Source organism: Macaca thibetana, chromosome 20 (genome assembly GCF_024542745.1).
Source record: "Macaca thibetana thibetana isolate TM-01 chromosome 20, ASM2454274v1, whole genome shotgun sequence".
NCBI classification, from domain to species: Eukaryota; Metazoa; Chordata; class Mammalia; order Primates; family Cercopithecidae; genus Macaca; species Macaca thibetana.
In genome coordinates this window covers 61,666,547-61,683,306 of record NC_065597.1, presented here as the reverse complement: position 1 = coordinate 61,683,306, position 16,760 = coordinate 61,666,547, and the positions used below count along the sequence as shown (strand labels likewise).

The window sequence follows — 16,760 nt, the reverse complement described above, 5'->3', positions numbered from 1 at the left end:
TCTGAGCCCATCCTCCTACTTGAATTGCTGTTTCTATTGGGCAATGAAGAAAGGATGAAATATCACAGAGAATCCACCCACGGTAATAATAGCTATGATTTACTGAGTGCTTAATCTTGTAAGGCACTTTTCCATATGCTTCACATATATCAAGTTGGTTAGTTTTCCCTACTCATGTCCTTATTTTAGATGAGAACACTGAGGCACTGGCCACCCAGAGGAGAACATAACAGCATCTTACACTGGAGTCCTGACCTCAGGGGATTTGGGGATTTTCTGTTTCATAAAGATACAGGCTTTTGGGGTAGGGAATAGCCTTGTTGGTCATGAAAGCCAAAGTTTGTGCATCTGGAAACAGGCTGATCTGGGGTGGAAGGAACCACTTACAACTGTGTGTCCAGTGTTGTTGTGCGTATTGTCGTGTGTTGTGTGCGTTGTTGGACATGTCCTCTCACCTCTTAGGTTCTTGGTTTCCTCATCTGTAAAATGGGGACAACCACAACTTCCACAGGGGATTTGTGATGGTTGATTTTAGGCATCCGTTTGGCTGGATTAAAGGATACCCAGATGGCTGGTAGAGCATTATTTCTGGGTGTGTCTGTGTGTATGTTTCCAGAAGAGACTGGTGTTTGAATCAGTGACTGAGTAAGGAAGATCTGCCCTCATCACCATCAGTTGAGGGCCTGGATAGAACAAAAAGGTAGAAGAAAGACAAATTCTCTATTTTTCTTCCGGAGCCAGGACACTATCTTCTCCAGTCCCTCGACATCAGAACTCCAGATTCTCCAGCCCTTTTTTTTTTTTTTTTTTTTCCAGACTGAGTCTCACTCGACGCCCAGTCTGGAGTTCAATGGTGCAATCTCAGCTCACTGCAACCTCCTCTTCCCAGGTTCAAGGAATTCTCCTGCCTCAGCCTCCTGAGTAGCTGGGATTACAGGCACCTGTCACCACGCCCTGCTAATGTTTGTATTTGTAGTAGAGACGGGGGTTTCACCATATTGGCCAGGCTGGTCTAGAACTCCTGACCTCAGGTGATCCACCTGCCTCAGCCTCCCAAAGTGCTGGGATTACAGGTGTGAGCCACTGTGCCCAGCCCAGGTTCTCTAGCTTTGGACTCTAGGACTTGTGCCAGTGGCTCCCAAGTTCTCAGGCCTGCCGCCTCGAATTGAGAGTTACACCATCAGGTTCCCTGGTTCTCAGGCCGAGACTGCGACTGAGCTATGTCACCAGTTTCCCTGGCTTTCCAATTTGCAGATGGCACATCGTAGGACTTCTCAACTTCCATAATACATCCCCTCTTATAAATCAATATATTTTTTTCTTTTTTAGAGACAGGGTCTCACTCTGTTGCCCAGACTGGAGGGCAGTGGCACAGTCAGAGCTCACTGCAGCCTCGAATTCCTGGGCACAAGAGATCCTCTCACATCAGCCTCCAGAGTAGCTGGAACTCCAGGCATGTGCCACCATACCCGATCAATTCTTTTTATTTTTTGTAGAGATGGGGTCTCACTATGTTACCTAGGCTGGTCTCAATCGCCTGGGCTCAAGCGATCCTCCTGACTGGACCTCCTAAGGTGCCGGGATTACAAGAATGAGAACTGTGCCCAGCCTACATCTGTATCTATAAGCTAGTAGTTGTTTCTCTGGAGAACCCTAATACAGGGTTGTTGGGAAGACTAAATAAATCAATAAATAGGAGCACTCACCACTGGTAGCTGCAGGGCTCACACCCACTTTGTAGCTGCCCATCAGAAACCCCGTCTCTACTAAAAATACAAAAAATGTGATTTTCCTTCTTCACGGGAACCCGGGACTTCCTCCATCTGGTGAGTCGAGTGAGGTTGAAATATGCAAGGGCACCCATATGCTCTGGCCTGTACAAAGCAATTGTTGCCGCGGAGAGTGGACAGGTTTGGAGCAGGGCAGGCCAGCACTTGCTGGCAATGACGTGATTATCAGGTGGGCTGGGTAAGCCCATGCAGACCCTGTTGCAGGTGGAAGGCTACCTAGAACCTCCAGGGCTCCTGATTTTACAGCAGCTGGCCCAAATGAGCTAGCTCATGCTCGCTTGCTTGCAGAACACGACCTTCCTATAAGGTAGTGCTGGGCTCCGGACTCAGACCCAGGTTCAAATCCTATCTCACAATGGAAACAGGCTACTTTCTCCACCTCCAGGATTGCAGGAAGATTGGTATGACCTTGATATGCCCGCAGTAAATGTTAGCCCCTCCTCTTTACAAACAATTATTATTACATTAAGACTTACTCCTGGGAAGAAGTCACACTTTTCTCTGTGCTAACATCATGTACGTTCTGATTCTCTGTCCTGTGTGCCATTCCATCATGCTGTCTACCAGCAAAATGCCACCAGTCTAAGGAGGAGACAGAACCCAATAAAAATAGCCACAGTCTTCAGAGCCTGCACAGGGGCTCGCACAGGGGCTTCACAAGCCTTAGGAAGTTTGTGCAGTGAGGGAGAAGCACTTTACTGTCGCCAGCTCCATTGAAAACAGAGATTGTAGCAAATGACTTCCCAGGAGCTCCTCCTCTCACCTTGGTGAATCTTGGGAGAGAATGAAGACTGGGGCTGAGAGGCAGCGCCTTGAGCCTTGAGCGGGAGGGACAGGGCCTGGGGGCTGTCACTGAGGTGCAGAAATGGGGTTTGGGCTGGGCATCAGACAACACCAGATTCCAACACTGGCTCAGCCAATTCCTGGCTGTGTGACATGCAGCCGTTACTGTACTTTGCTTGCCAGGCCTCCATTTTTCCCCTTTCTAGAATGGGGAGGCTGGTAATACCCACTGTGGGGGGCAGTGTGAGGACCGAAGGGGGCTGTTAAGTGCTTGGCGCGCAGCGAGCACTCAGGACGGGTGGTAGCGGTCACCTTTGTCGCCGCCGACCAAGCCTTTGCAGAGGCTCAGGGCCGAGCCCCAGATATGCGCATGCGCACGCGCACCCGGCCGGCCAGGTGAGACGGAGGCGGCCGCCTTGCACCTGGGCTTTAACCCTTCTCCATCACGGGGAGTGGGCGGAGGGCACGCAGGGAAGGAGTCGGGGGCAAGTAGCGAGAGCAGCCGGGCTTGACCCTTGAGGCGGGGTGGGCGGCGTCCGGAGAGCGCGCCGAGCCGCTTCCAGCCTGGGGTCCGCGAGCGCCGCGGGGAGGGAGGGGGAGTGCCGAGGGGAGCGAAGTCTCGCGAGATCGCGCGGCGGCGGCGGGAGCGGCGGCGGCGGCGGCGGCCGGGGAGGTGAGCGGCGGGCGGTGGCGGCCGTTGGGGGCTGAGGCCGGGTGAGAGCGGCCGAGACCGAGGGCTGGGTGGGGGAGCTGGCCCGGTGAACGTCCCGCGTCCCAGGCGGCCATCCCTGTTCGTCCCCGCAGCAGCTGCGGCGCCGCTTGGTTCGCGCGGTCCCTGGGACTCGCGCGGGGCGGGACGGCCGGGGCCGCGGGCCGGTGCCCCCTTCAACCGGACCTCGCGCCCGGGCGCGACCCCGGGGCCGCCTCAGTGTCCCTCTCGACTGCGGGGTTGGCCCCGCTGACAGTGGCAGCAGCATTTATTGAGCCTCTGCTGTGTGCCGAGCACTTAAGTTGCGCGCTTCCACCCCGGGGCTGCACAGAGAGGTGGAGCGCCCGGGCCAAGCCACACTGCGGAGAGGCGGTGGGAGGGGACCCGGACCCCGGCGCCCCCTTCCTCCTCCCACTTCCCACTCCCCTCAGCCCTTTTCTCCCAGGATCCCGATGGGGCTGTAGAGGGGGTGTCTGGGAGCGCCCTGAAATTGAATGCGGCTTGGTGTATGGGTTTCTCGGGAGAGAGTTTTTCCAGGGCTTTTGTCTTGTTCCTAAAAGGGTCCCCATCCCCAAGCGGTCAAGAACCATTGTTTGGCTCTGCAGGGAAGCAGAGGTGGGCTGAGAGCAGCGGGCGTGTGCTGGTGGTGGGATGTCAGGCCCAATGAAGTGGAGTATTGGAGCCCAGGGCTTGCCTTAGGCAAAAGAAACACTTCTCTAAAAGTTTAATTTTCGTTTCAGCACGCGATTCCACTCTTGGGAACAGTGGTTCTCAACCTCGTCAGAATCAAGGTCCCTTCTTCCCCTTTGCAGCAAACATGTCTAAAGCCCACTTTACTACCCTGAAATGAAATTCATAAACAATGTAACCTCCCTACCCACATCACTGAAAAGCAATATAATGGTTTAATTGAAGTGTAAGGGTGAAATAGAGAACAGTATATGACATGTTGATGTATCATTCACATCTAGGGCATACTCTTATGCTAGAAGACAGCATATACTGGGGTGCTTGTGTCAGCTTCTAATGAGTACGTTTGTATTGGTTAAAAAAATTCTGAGGCGCTGTTTCAAACAAGAGCAAGCCTGGGCAGTATAGCAAGATTCTGTTTGTACAAAAAAAAGAAAAAATGAGCGTGGTGTGGTGGCGCACACCTGTAGTCTCAGCTGCTGGGGAGGCTGAGGTGAGGGGATCTCTTGAGTCCAGGAGTTCAAGGCTGTAGTGAGCTATGATTGCACCACTGCACTCCAGCCTGGTCTACAGAGTGAGGCCCCCACTTCAACGAAAGAGCAGAGATGCAGACGGAGGTTGGGGGGAAAAACACCTAGGCTGGAATAACCTGTTTCTTGCGAATTAAAGAGAGAAAACAACCTAGATTGAACTAGAGATAGCATGGCAAGACAAATAACGGACTGTCTCAATCCACACGTAAATATTAGCATAAGCCCTCCACGGATCCATATTTTTAAATTGTAGAATATCTTTTGTGTCACACACTCGAAGGGACAATACTGGCTTCCTAGCAATTACCATTGGTAATAATAAAATATTAAGGTTGAAAATTTTGGGTTCAATATCAGTATCTCACTTGTTTATATATGCTCAGTATTCTGATATTACAATTGTATGTTAATGGTGTGTGGTGTGAGGAAATGATCCCTAATGTTTAGACAGTTTTCCCTTACTCTCTTTAAGCTTCCCTTGCTACTTTCTCCTACATTACTGGCGTTTCCCTGCAATTTCTTGTAAAAACTTTTAAATATTATAAAGTAATGCCAGTTTATAGTGGGCTTAATCTGCCCGTTCATTTGAAAGACTCTTGTACCAGGTGAATCTTCATTATACAGATGTGTCCCACCTATGTGTTGTGTGAAGTCTTTTAGATCCAGGCCCCCAAGCCCTAAATGCCAGCGGTGTCCCCCAGTCTCTTTGATAACTAAAAATGTTCCTTGGGGGCAGTTCCAGCTCCTTGGAGAACCACTCCAAACAACAATGTTATCTAGTAAATTATTGTAGGAATTATAAAAGGAAATTTAACTGACAGTTTTTGCTGAGAGTTTCTTTTTTCTTCTTTCTTTCAGAAGTGTCTGACGTACAAAAGCATGCTTTTGGTTAGTGGCGCTGTCATTGATTATTCTAGAATCTCAGATGGGAGGCCAGGTTAGTACCTGTGTCCCTCTGTCTGAAAGATTGGCTGTGTTTAATGGAAATGTTGACAACTAAACACTTGAATCAAGTAGCAGATTGAGGTTAGAATGGAGTTGGGAAGCAACAGCAATAATGTGTAGAAATAAGTCTTAGCTAAGTGTAATGTAAACTAGTGTAATCACCTTTTAAATAGCTGCTTCTGCTTACTAATACCTGTATTAGCGAATTTGGAAAATGTAGATGTATTCAAAGGTAAAAATTAAAATTGCTTGTACTCACATACGCCAGTAGTCCTCACGGTGTGATTTGTTAGAAATTGTCTTTTCATTTCAAACTCTGCTAGTTTTGCTGCATAGGGGAAAATGCAAATAGAGTTAAGAAAGTTCAGCTCAGACCATTTATATGTTACCTAAGTATGAAATTTATATATGTTACAGTGTTCCCTACATTGTAACATTATATATTTAACTCTTGCTTTAAAAAAAAGTTTATTTGGCTTTTTTTTGTTGAATAGATAAGTTGTTTCTTGATGTAAGATGTTTATTATTAGTTGCATGTTACGTTTGAAAGGTGCTATGGAAACAGACATGTAGGTTTTGACTGTTGTCAAAACAGAAGGTTATACTTTAAATTATCTAGCGTCAGAGACATTGAACACCTTTGAGATGGAATTTATCCAAATTGAGAGTAGTGAATTTATATTAATTTGAGCAAGTAGTATCTTGTTCCAGGGTAAAAGAGGTCATTACTGGGTTTTAAAATCAGAACTTTAAAAAATATTCACCTGTATGTAAAAAATATTGATTGAAAATGTTCCATTTTTCTAGTCATAGGGGATAGATTGTCGAATGGATAAAAGTTCATGCCTTTATGAAGTTTTACATTTGAGAGACACAAATGTTAACTAGAAAATGAATACTATGCACATATCTCTGATTTGTAATTAAGGTGTTTTATTGATTTTTAAGATACGTATGTGAGATAGAATGACATCTTAAAATTAGCATGTTGTTGGCAACTTCTTAGTAGGACATTAAATAGGAATGTGTCTTGAAATTGATGGCATGTTAGAGTCAATGAAATAGGGAATATGTGAAAATTATTACATAATTTTACTACATGAATAGGGAATATGAAACGATGATTAATGTTTTGGTTTTTTTTTTTTTGAGACGGAGGCTGGAGTGCAGTGGCGCAATCTCGGCTCACTGCAAGCTGCACCTCCCGGGTTCACGCCATTCTCCTGCCTCAGCCTCCCGAGTAGCTGGGACTACAGGCGCCCGCCACTGCGCCCGGCTAATTTTTTCCATTTTTAGTAGAGACAGGGTTTCACCATGGTCTCGATCTCCTGACCTTGTGATCCTCCCGCCTCGGCCTCCCAAAGTGCTGGGATTACAAGCGTGAGCCACCGCACCCGGCCAATGATTAATGTTTAACACCAAAAACTTGATTCAAAGGGTGACTTGCAATATGAAGATACATAGCATTTCTAGACCCTTCCATTTAAACTAGAATTCTTTACTAAGAAGATTCCTGTAGAGATTTTCCCTTCATGTAAAAGAAATGGAGAATCAATGTTTGTAAATATAAGAACCTTTTTTTTTTTTTTTTGAAAATGTTTAAAAGGAAACAAACTGCTTGATGAATTTTCACGAAGAGCAGATGGTATGGTTAGTGTGTTTGAGGTAAAGTTAATCAGATAATATAACCTGGCAGTTGTATGAATATGGTTTTTTTTGTTTGTTTCCATTCTGGAAGACCCACTTATAAATGAAAGTTTTCTCAAATGGGACATCCTTAAATTGGATCTCAGTGAATCATAGTTGTTATTGTTGTTTAAGAAATATATTTGAAAACGTACTTACTCTGTGTGAAGTACACAGTTTTTATGGGAAGCTAGTTCCATGGTATACCTTAGCTAGGAAACCTGTGTAAGGACTTTTTCTGTCTAATGTTGAGTGCAGGTTTCACAGCAAACTCAATCACGTGAAGACCCTTTGCGTACCTTCTTCCCCAGATGGACCTGGGCTTTACGTCTTAAAATGTGGTCCCCACACCATCAGCACATCAGCAGCATCCTGGACCTTGTTTGAAATGTGGACTCTGAGCTCAGCTCCAGACCAGCTGGCCCAGAATTTGCATTTTAAAAGATCCCTTCCTGGGCAATGCACATGAATATGTAAAAATCATGGGACCAGATCTGTGTCTGTCAAACTTGAGTGTGTATTGAAAGGATTGCTAGCCGCCGCCTCCAGAGTCTCTGATTCAGTAGGTCTGGGCTGGGCCCATAGAATTTACATTGTTAACAAATTATCCGGTGATGATGATTCTGCTGGTCCAAGGACCATACTTTGAGAACCATTAGAGTAGAGCACCTTCTCTTCTCACCTTTTTCTGTTCTCTCTTCTAATTCCTCACCCCAGTTTTTAAAAATAGATTATTATAATCATATACTTTGGCTCAATTGGAGGAAAGAAAAGCACCTTGTCTTATAATTTATGGTGATGGCCACACTAAAATTGCTTGACACCAATTTCAGAGAAAATTTAGACTCTGGTTTATAGGTAGTTCTTTTTCACTTCTTTTTGCGAGGTGCTCTTAACATTTAGAAATTCTTTTTGTGTAGATAAAATGTTCATATGGTTCAAAAATTAAAATGATACAAGGCATATTTTGAGAAATCTAAATTCCAATTGTCTTAATTCCCTCCATAAATAACCTTTCATTTGTTTCTTATAGACGTCTTTTTTTTTATAGATACAGATACAAGCAAATACTAATATACTATATCTACTGTTTTTATATAAAATATACAGACTGTGAATATTCTCCTTTTTTTTTAAAAGTTAATATTATCTTGACATATCTTCAAATTAGTATATAGGAAACATTTTTTTTACACTGTTTTTCTTTTATTTTCTTCTTTTGAGACAGAGTCTCGCTCTGTCGCCCAGATTGGAGTGCAGTGGCACCATCTTACCTCACTGTAACCTCCAACTCTCAGGTTCAAGCGATTCTCCTGCCTCAGCCTCCCACCTGTAGCTGGGACTACAGGTGCACATGCCACCAGGCCTGGCTAATTTTTGTATTTTTAGTAGAGATGGCATTTCTCCATGTTAGCCAGGCTGGTCTCGAACTCCTGATCTCAGGTTAGCCACCTACGTCGGCCTCCCAAAGTGCTGGGATTACAGGCAAGAGCCACTGCACCTGGCCCAGAAAAGGTTTTTCTAAACAATTGTAAAATATGCGTTGTTTGGCTGTTTAGCCTCCAGTGATCAGTATTTGAGTTGTTTCCAGTCCGAGACTCACAGGTGACACTGCGCTGAATAACCTTGTGCACGTGTTTTGTATATCTGCAGGCATTATCTGTTGGATACATTCCTAGAAGTGGGATTGCTGGTTAGTGGGCAATGCATTTATAATTGGTATAAATACTTTCTTCTTCTAGAGCTGCACTATTTTGAGTTCGCATAAGTAATGTATGGGACTCCTTATTTCTCCATAACCTCTCCGACGGTTAACCTTTGAATTTGTGTCAGTCTTGTAGATGAAAAATGATAACTCCATGTAGTTATCATGATAACTTAATGTGCATTGCTGTCATTATGAATCGGGCTGAGCACCTTTGCATGTGCTTAAAGGCTATTCGTATTCCTTTTTCTGTGAGCTATCTGTTCATGCCCTTTGCACGTTTTTCTTTTGGATTGCTTTTTCTTACCAATTTCTATAAATGCTTGAATTAGAGAGATTAGCCCTTTGTGAGGTTGCAGTTTCCCTCAACTTGTTACTTGTTTTTTAAAATGACTTTCATGTATTTTGATATAAAGAAGGCTTAAATATGGCTTTCTTTACATTTTATGTACTTAACATTAATCTGTTAGGGTATCTGGATTTTACGTCAAAGGCCTCCACGACTTCTGGAATTCGCCCATGTTTTCTTTTAGTGCTTTTATGGTTTCATTTTAACGCTTAGATCTCTGATCCATTTAGGATTTATTCTGGTGTTCAGAGTGATATATAATTTAACTTTTCCTTTTTCCGTGTGGCCACCAGTTATCGTTACCCATTTGTTTCAGTGTTCATCTCTGAATCCAGTTTATGGTGGTGTGAGTTTTTGGATGTACTGGGGTACATCTCTGCACTTCCTATTGTATGACATTAGTCTTTCTATTCATATACCAGTACTACATTGGTTTTATAAAATGTTTTAATGTCTTTTAAAACTAGTTTCCCCTTGTTGCTCTTTTTTTTTGGCAATTCTTGCTTATTTATTTTTCCATGTGAACTTTAGAATCGTTTTGTCTAGTTCCAGAAAGCACCTTTTAAAGAATAAAGATCATGTTAAGTTTATGAACTTAAAATCTATTTGACTTCTCTGAGCCTCAGTTTCCTAACCTGTAAAAGGAGCAATAATGTCTGTAAGAATGCTAGAGGGATTAAAAGAGAAAACGTGTGAAACTCATCTATTAGTGCCCTTGGTCCACTCCCACCATTGTAACCAACATGGGCTGAGGTTGCCATTCCCTCGTTTTTTTCCCACTCTTACCCTTCTCACTTTCAAAAAAGAAAAAAAGAAAGGACCCATAGAAAAAAAGAGTTACAAGACAGTAGAATTGAAGTTAAAACTAAGCTCTTGTTTAATTTCAGCAGGACAATTAATGTACCTGAAAACAGAGAACAAACTCAGCCTGGTGTTCAAGGCCCCCTCCTGCTTCTTGCCTTGCTGCCTTAGTCTCTCTTGGATGCACCCTAACAATGGTGCTGCTTCTGTTTCCTAGAGGCCCTGTGTTTCCTGGAACCACATTCCTCCCACCCAGAATATAGTGCTACCTAATTCTGCCAGTTCAGATCTGTTATTGTCCCCCACCCAGTCAAAAACAGTATCTGTCTCTGCATATAGCTTGTCCATCATGCAGCTTGGGCCTTGATGTACTGTAAACTCTGTAAGGAGAGAAACTGTGTTCGTCCTGCACACCAGATAATGCCCTGCACACAGCAAAATACTGGCAAAGATTGGACATTCAGATGTTTGTTAAATGAATGAATAATTGACTTTGATCTTTCTTTTGCTTTATATAATGTGTCTAGGTAGCTCTTATTTCACCCAGGATACGGTAAACCCCTGGAGTACAAAGCTCATGCCCACCCCTCTCCCCTTTTTTTTAAGAGACGGAGTCTCTCTCATGCAGGCTGGAGTACATGACACGGGCAGTGGCACAATTATGCTTACTGCAGCCTTGAACTCCTTGGCTCAAGCAATCATCCTACCTCAGCCTCCCGAGCAACTGGGACTACAGGGGCACCACCACTCCTGGCAAAATTTTTTTTTTTTTTTTTTTAAGAGAGACGGTCTTACTGTGTTGCCCCAGGCTGGTCTCAAACTTCAGGGCTCAAGCAATCTGCCCACCTTGGCCTCATCAAGCCCGGGGATTACTGGTGTATGCCACTGTGCCCAGCCAATTAGTAATAATTATTGTCATCATAAACAATGCTGGTGGTGGAGATGGTGAGAGGCAGATTTATTATTATATAATAACATTATAATAAAAATAGTATTTATTGAACATATATTTCAGGAACTGCTTTAGAGTCCCCGATGTGGATTATTTCATATAATCCTCAGCAGTCCTATGAATTGGGTACTATTGTTACACATATGGGAAAACAGGCACACAGAGAAGTTACTTACCCCAGATCACACAGGTGGAAAGTGGTAGAACTGGGATTCTAATGCAGATGCTCTGAGCCTAGCACTCCAACTCTTAACCTGCTGCAGTTCTCCAGGCTTGTTTCTTGAATACAATTCTTTGAATACAGTCATTTATAGATTCTTGAACAATTTAGGAAAAGTTTTAGTTATACTTTGAAATTTTTACTTTCCTTCCTGACGATTCCATTTTAATAACTTCTGTTTTGTTATTTCCAGTTTATCTTAGACTTCACATTCTCCAGGAGACACCACCATGTCTGGCATGCAGTAGGTGCTCAATAAAAAGTAATTTTTGCCTTTTTTTTTTTTTTCAGGTTCACAATAAAGGTGCTAAGAAAGAGAATGTAAGACAGGAAAATAACTAAATATTCTTACTGAGGTAAGTTTTTAAATAATTTTTTTAACAAAGAAGCTGTAATTTATTTATTTTTTTTACTTCCTCTCACAGCCTGCTTTCTTGAGGTCTAACAGGGAGTTTGTTTTAGGAATGCTGAAGTTCATAGAACCTAGAGTTCTTAAGGTAGATGCCAGTAATGTGGGCTGTTCAAATAAGTTCATTTGACGTTCTCGACCTCTTTGAATCTAATCTTTAAATTCCTGTTTTCTCATGGTTTTAAAGCATGGTACTGAGAAGGAAATCTAGCAAGTAGAAACCCATAGCTATTTAGTGGTTATATATACTTTACAACATTCAGTGAATACTTTTTTCTTAAAATAGGGAGTTGAAAGAATTTTAAGCTACTTTTGGTGAGATAGGAACACTTCTTTTTCTTAAATAAAATTCTGGGGTTTTTTTATTATAATAATGAAAAAACTTTCTATCAGTGTAAAACAACATAATGATAGAAGTTAGCATCCAACTTCTACCACGAAGAAATGACTGCTATTAATATTTTGGTGAACATACTTTTAGAAATCTATCTATGGATATAGAAGAATTTGTATACAAAATTTTAAATAAATTGGTTTACCTGTATATAGTAGCCTTTTTTAATGCAAAAATATGTTTTGTACATCTCTCTGCAGGAATTGGAAACGATATGCATAATCATACATGATGATTTTACTGGTTGCCTAATGTTCCATCTTTTAGAGGCACCATACTTTATGCCTTTGATGACCTTTTAGATCGTTTCTAGTTTTCCCTTGTTGTAGATAAAGATGTATTGATCGACCCTCTGCTTATATCATTGTATACTTGTTCATTTCTTTTCTTAGACGTGTAACTGCTTGTTCAGAGATTATACACATATAAAATGTTGAGACATGGCTAACCTGTCCTCCAAAGAGACTACCAGTTTCTAACCCCACTCAGAATCCGCAAGAGTCCTGCTTTCCATACGCTTGCCCACACAGAGTTTTGTTAATGTTTATGTGTATGTAACTTTTTTCCAAATTTATTTGTTTATTTTAAATAGACAAGTAAAATTGTATATATGTATTGTGTACAACATGTTTTGAAGTATGTGTACGTCGTGGAATGTTTCAATCTAGCTAATTAAATTATGCATTACCTCACATGGTTACCATTTTTGTGGTGAGAACGCTGAACGTTTACTGTCTTTGTATTTACTCTATTTTTGGAAGAATACAATATATCATAATTAACAGTAGTCACTGTGCTGTACAATAGATCACTTTAAATTATTCCTCCTAACTGGAATTTTGTATTCTTTGACTAACATCTCCACACCATCACCACCACACGCCCCCGACCTTCTAACACCTCTGGTAACCATCATTCTACTCTCTTCTTCTATGAGATCAACTTTTTCAGATTCCTTGTATGAGTAAGAACATGTAGTATTTGTCTTTCTGTATCAGGCTTATTTCACTTAAGGTAATGTTCTCCAGGTTCATCCATGTTGTCACAAATGACAGGATTTCCTTTTTTATAGTTGAATTAAGTACTCCATTGTGTATATATGCCACATTTTCTTCATCCATTCATCTGCTGATGGACACCTAGGTTGCTTCCATATCTTAGCTATTGTGAATAGTGCTGCAATAAACATGAGAGTGCAGATTATCTCTTTGACATACTGATTTCATTTCCTTTGCATAAATACCCAATAGTGGGATTGCTGTATCATATGGTAGTTCCATTTTTAATTTATTTGAGAAACTCTCACACTGTTTTCCATAATGGCAATAATTTACATTCCTCCTAACGGTGTTCAAGGGTTTCTTTGTCTCTACATTTTTGCCAGCGTTTGTTACCTTTTATCTTTTTGATAGTAGCCATTCCGACAGGAGTCGAATGTGCAGAAACAGGGTCTTACTTTGTTGACCCGCCTCGTCTCGAACTTCTGGTTTTCAAACATCCTCCTGCCTTGGCTTTCCAAAGTGCTGGGATTTGAGCCACTGCACCCAGCCACAATCTTGAATAAAATAAAAAAGTTGGAGGTATCACACTACCTGATTTCAAATTGTACTGTGAAGTTATAGTAACCTTTTATCTTAGCCAGTAACCTTTTATCTTAGTAGCCAGTCTGACAGGAGGAGGTATCTCATTGTGGCTTTAACTTGGATTTACTAGTGCTGTTTAACACTTTCATGTATTTGCTGGCTATTCATATGCTGCTTTTTTTTTCTTTTTTTTTTTTGAGATGGAGTTTCACTCTTCTCACGCAGGCTGGAATGCAGTGCTGCAATCTTGGCTCACTGCAACCTCCGCTTCCCGGATTCAAGCAATTCTCCTGTCTCAGCCTTGCAAGTAGCTGGGATTACAGGCATCCACCACCATGCCCGACTAACTTTTGTGTTTTTAGTAGAGACGGGGTTTCACCATGTTGACCAGGTTCATCTTGAACTCCTGACCTCTGATGATCCACCCTCCTCAGCCTCCCAAAGTGCTGGGATTCATGCATGAGCCACCACACCTGGCCATTTGTATGCTTCTTTTGAGAAATGTCTATCCAGGCTAGAGTGCAGTGGTGCAATCACGGCTCACTGCAACCTTGACCTTCCAGGCTCAAGTGGTCCTCCCACCTCAGCCTCCCAAGTAGCTGGGACCACAGGCACATGCCACCACACTCTGCCAAATTTTTTGTATTTTTGTAGAGACAGTGTCTCGCCGTGTTGCCCAGGCTGGTCTCAGACTCCTGGGCTCAAGCAGTCCACCCGCCTCGGCTTCCCAAAATGCTGGGATTATAGGTGTGAGCCACCACCCTTGTCCATTTTTTAATCGGATTTTTTTCTTGCTGTTGAGTTAAGTTTCTTACATATTTTGGATGTTAACCCCTTACCAGATGTGTAGTTTGCAGATATTTTCTCCCATTCTTTAGGAAGTTTCTTCACTGTTGCTTGCTTTCTTTGCTGTGTGGAAGTTTATTAATTTGGTATAATCCCATTTATCGATTTGTGCTTTTGTTGCCTGTGTTTTGGTGTTCATATCTAAAAATCATTGTCCAGACCAATGTCATGGAACTTTTCCTCTGTTTTCTCCTAGGAGCTTTATGATTTCACATCTTACATTTAAGTCTTTAATACATTTTGAGTTGATTTTTGTATATGATGTGAGATAAGGATCTAATTTCATTCTCCTGCATGTGGGTATCCAGTTTTGCCAACACCATTTGGAAGAGACTGTCCTTTCCCCATTGTTTATTCTTGGCACCTTTGTCAAAAATCAGTTGACTGTAAGTGCATAAATTTATTTCTGGGTTCTTTATTCTGTTCCATTTGTCTGTGTCTGTATTTTGAGCTAGTACCATGCTGTTTGGTTACTGTAACTTCACAGTACAATTTGAAATCAGGTAGTGTGATACCTCCAACTTTTTTATTTTATTCAAGATTGTGGCTGGGTGCAGTGGCTCAAATCCCAGCACTTTGGGAAGCCACAGCAGGAGGATAGTTTGAAAACCAGAAGTTCAAGACCAGGTGGGGCAACAAAGTGAGACCCTGTTTCTCCAAAAAATAAAAATTAGCCAGGTGTGGTCATTTGTACCTGTAGTTCCAGTTACTTATGAGGCTAAGGTGGAAAGATTGCTTGAGCCAGGAGTTTGAGGTTGCAGTGAGCTACACAATTGTACCACTGTACTCCAGCCTGGGCAACAGAATGAGACTGTCTCAATAAAATAATAATAATATATAAATAAAATAAAGTAAATAAAATGACAAGATTGCTTTGGCTGTTCATATCTTTGGTAGTTCCATACAAACTTCAGGATTTTTTTCTCTTTCTGTGAAGAATGTTATTGGTGTTTTGATAAGGATTGCACTTAATCAGTAGTGCACTTTGGGTAGCATGGGCATTTTAAAAATATTCTTTTGATCCATGAGCATGGGATGTCTTTCCATTTATTTGTGTCTTCATTTTCTTTTACTGATGTTTTAGTTTTCAGTGTAGAAATCTTTTACCTCCTTGGTTCAATTTATTCCTAAGTATTTTATTTTTTTGGTAACTGTTGTAAATAGGATTATTTTCTTGATTTTTTTTTTCATATGGTTCATTGTTAGTATATAGAAGTATTACTGATTTTTGTATGTTGATTTTTATATCCTGCAAATTTACTAAATTCATTTATTAGTTACAACAGTTTTTTTTTTTGGTGGAGACTTTAGGGTTGTCTATATATAAGGTCATGTCATCTGCAAACAGGAACAATTTTACTTCTTCCTTTCTTAATTGGATGCCTGAATCCTGAAGCCACTGAGGGTATCAGAAGCCCAACCCTGCTGTAGTTGGCTGGCAGTAATGTGGACTGGAAATGGAGTCTGCCTCATAGGGGATACAGGTTTCCACCTGGATCCAGGACAGGTCTGAAGGCACAGTCCCGGGGTATTGGCCTAGAGTCAGGGGCCATGGAGCTCTTCTGGGTACTGGGTTTTACTGTGTTGGGCCTGGTGTTAGAATTCAAGACACAGTCCTATGCTTACTTACCTCTTCCCCATCTGATGGTATCTGTCTCCACGCTATGCTGCCTAGGGTTGGGGGGGTGGGTGACGTGGATAATGTAAAGCTATCCTTCCTACCACCTTCAGTGTGTCTTTTTTAATTTTTGTGCTATAACCAGGTACTGTAATCTCTCACCTGTTTTTCTTAGCTCTTGTGAAGGTGTTTTCCGGGATGGATAGTTGTTCAAATTGATGTTTCTGCCCTGGGACGAATACTGGAGAGTCTTGTTCCACCATCTTACACCGCCTTCTTTTGTATGTAACCTGTTAATCTTTTTAATCTTTGGCAATCCAGTAGGAGACAAAAACAGTATTTTTTAGAGACAACAAGGTTTCTAATTGGAATATACCTTTTAGGTTTTCAAAGACCTCCAATTTGATATTCTTACTAACGTGAAGAATTTTCTTATTGAGAAGATACCTGTGGTTCTCATGCATAGATGAAATGCTCTTGGACTTTAAATATGATGAGAGTGTTGAAGTATGTTGAATTCTTTGTTTTTCATCTGTTGCCTTCATTAACTCATTATAAATATTTTTAAACTATAGGTCAACTGACTGTTACTGTTTCCAATACTGAAAGTTTTCCTCCATAGCGAACTCTCCCTTTGTTTTTTACTCACTTGTAGTGCAGTTTCAAGAAGCTTTAAGTCTAGGCATGTTATCTAACACGTGTAATCTCAGCACTTTGGGAGGCCAAGGCAGGTGGACCGCTTGAGCT

The 16,760-nt window shown here is 42.0% G+C and overlaps 1 protein-coding gene across 8 annotated transcripts in view; it reads left to right on the top strand.

Moving 5' to 3' along the window:
• Positions 1-16,760, top strand: part of MRTFB (myocardin related transcription factor B) — a 205,678-nt gene that overhangs the window by 6,119 nt on the left and 182,799 nt on the right. For 4 of the 8 annotated variants that reach the window (XM_050774070.1, XM_050774065.1, XM_050774072.1 and 1 more), the window contains exons 1-2: positions 3,189-3,246; positions 11,455-11,519. The gene's annotated coding sequence lies outside the window, so the exon portion shown is untranslated. Of the gene's footprint in view, positions 1-3,187; positions 3,247-3,692; positions 5,443-11,454; positions 11,520-16,188; positions 16,295-16,760 lie in introns of those variants that run through there. The other 4 variants (XM_050774068.1, XM_050774074.1, XM_050774067.1 and 1 more) reach the window with 4 other exon arrangements.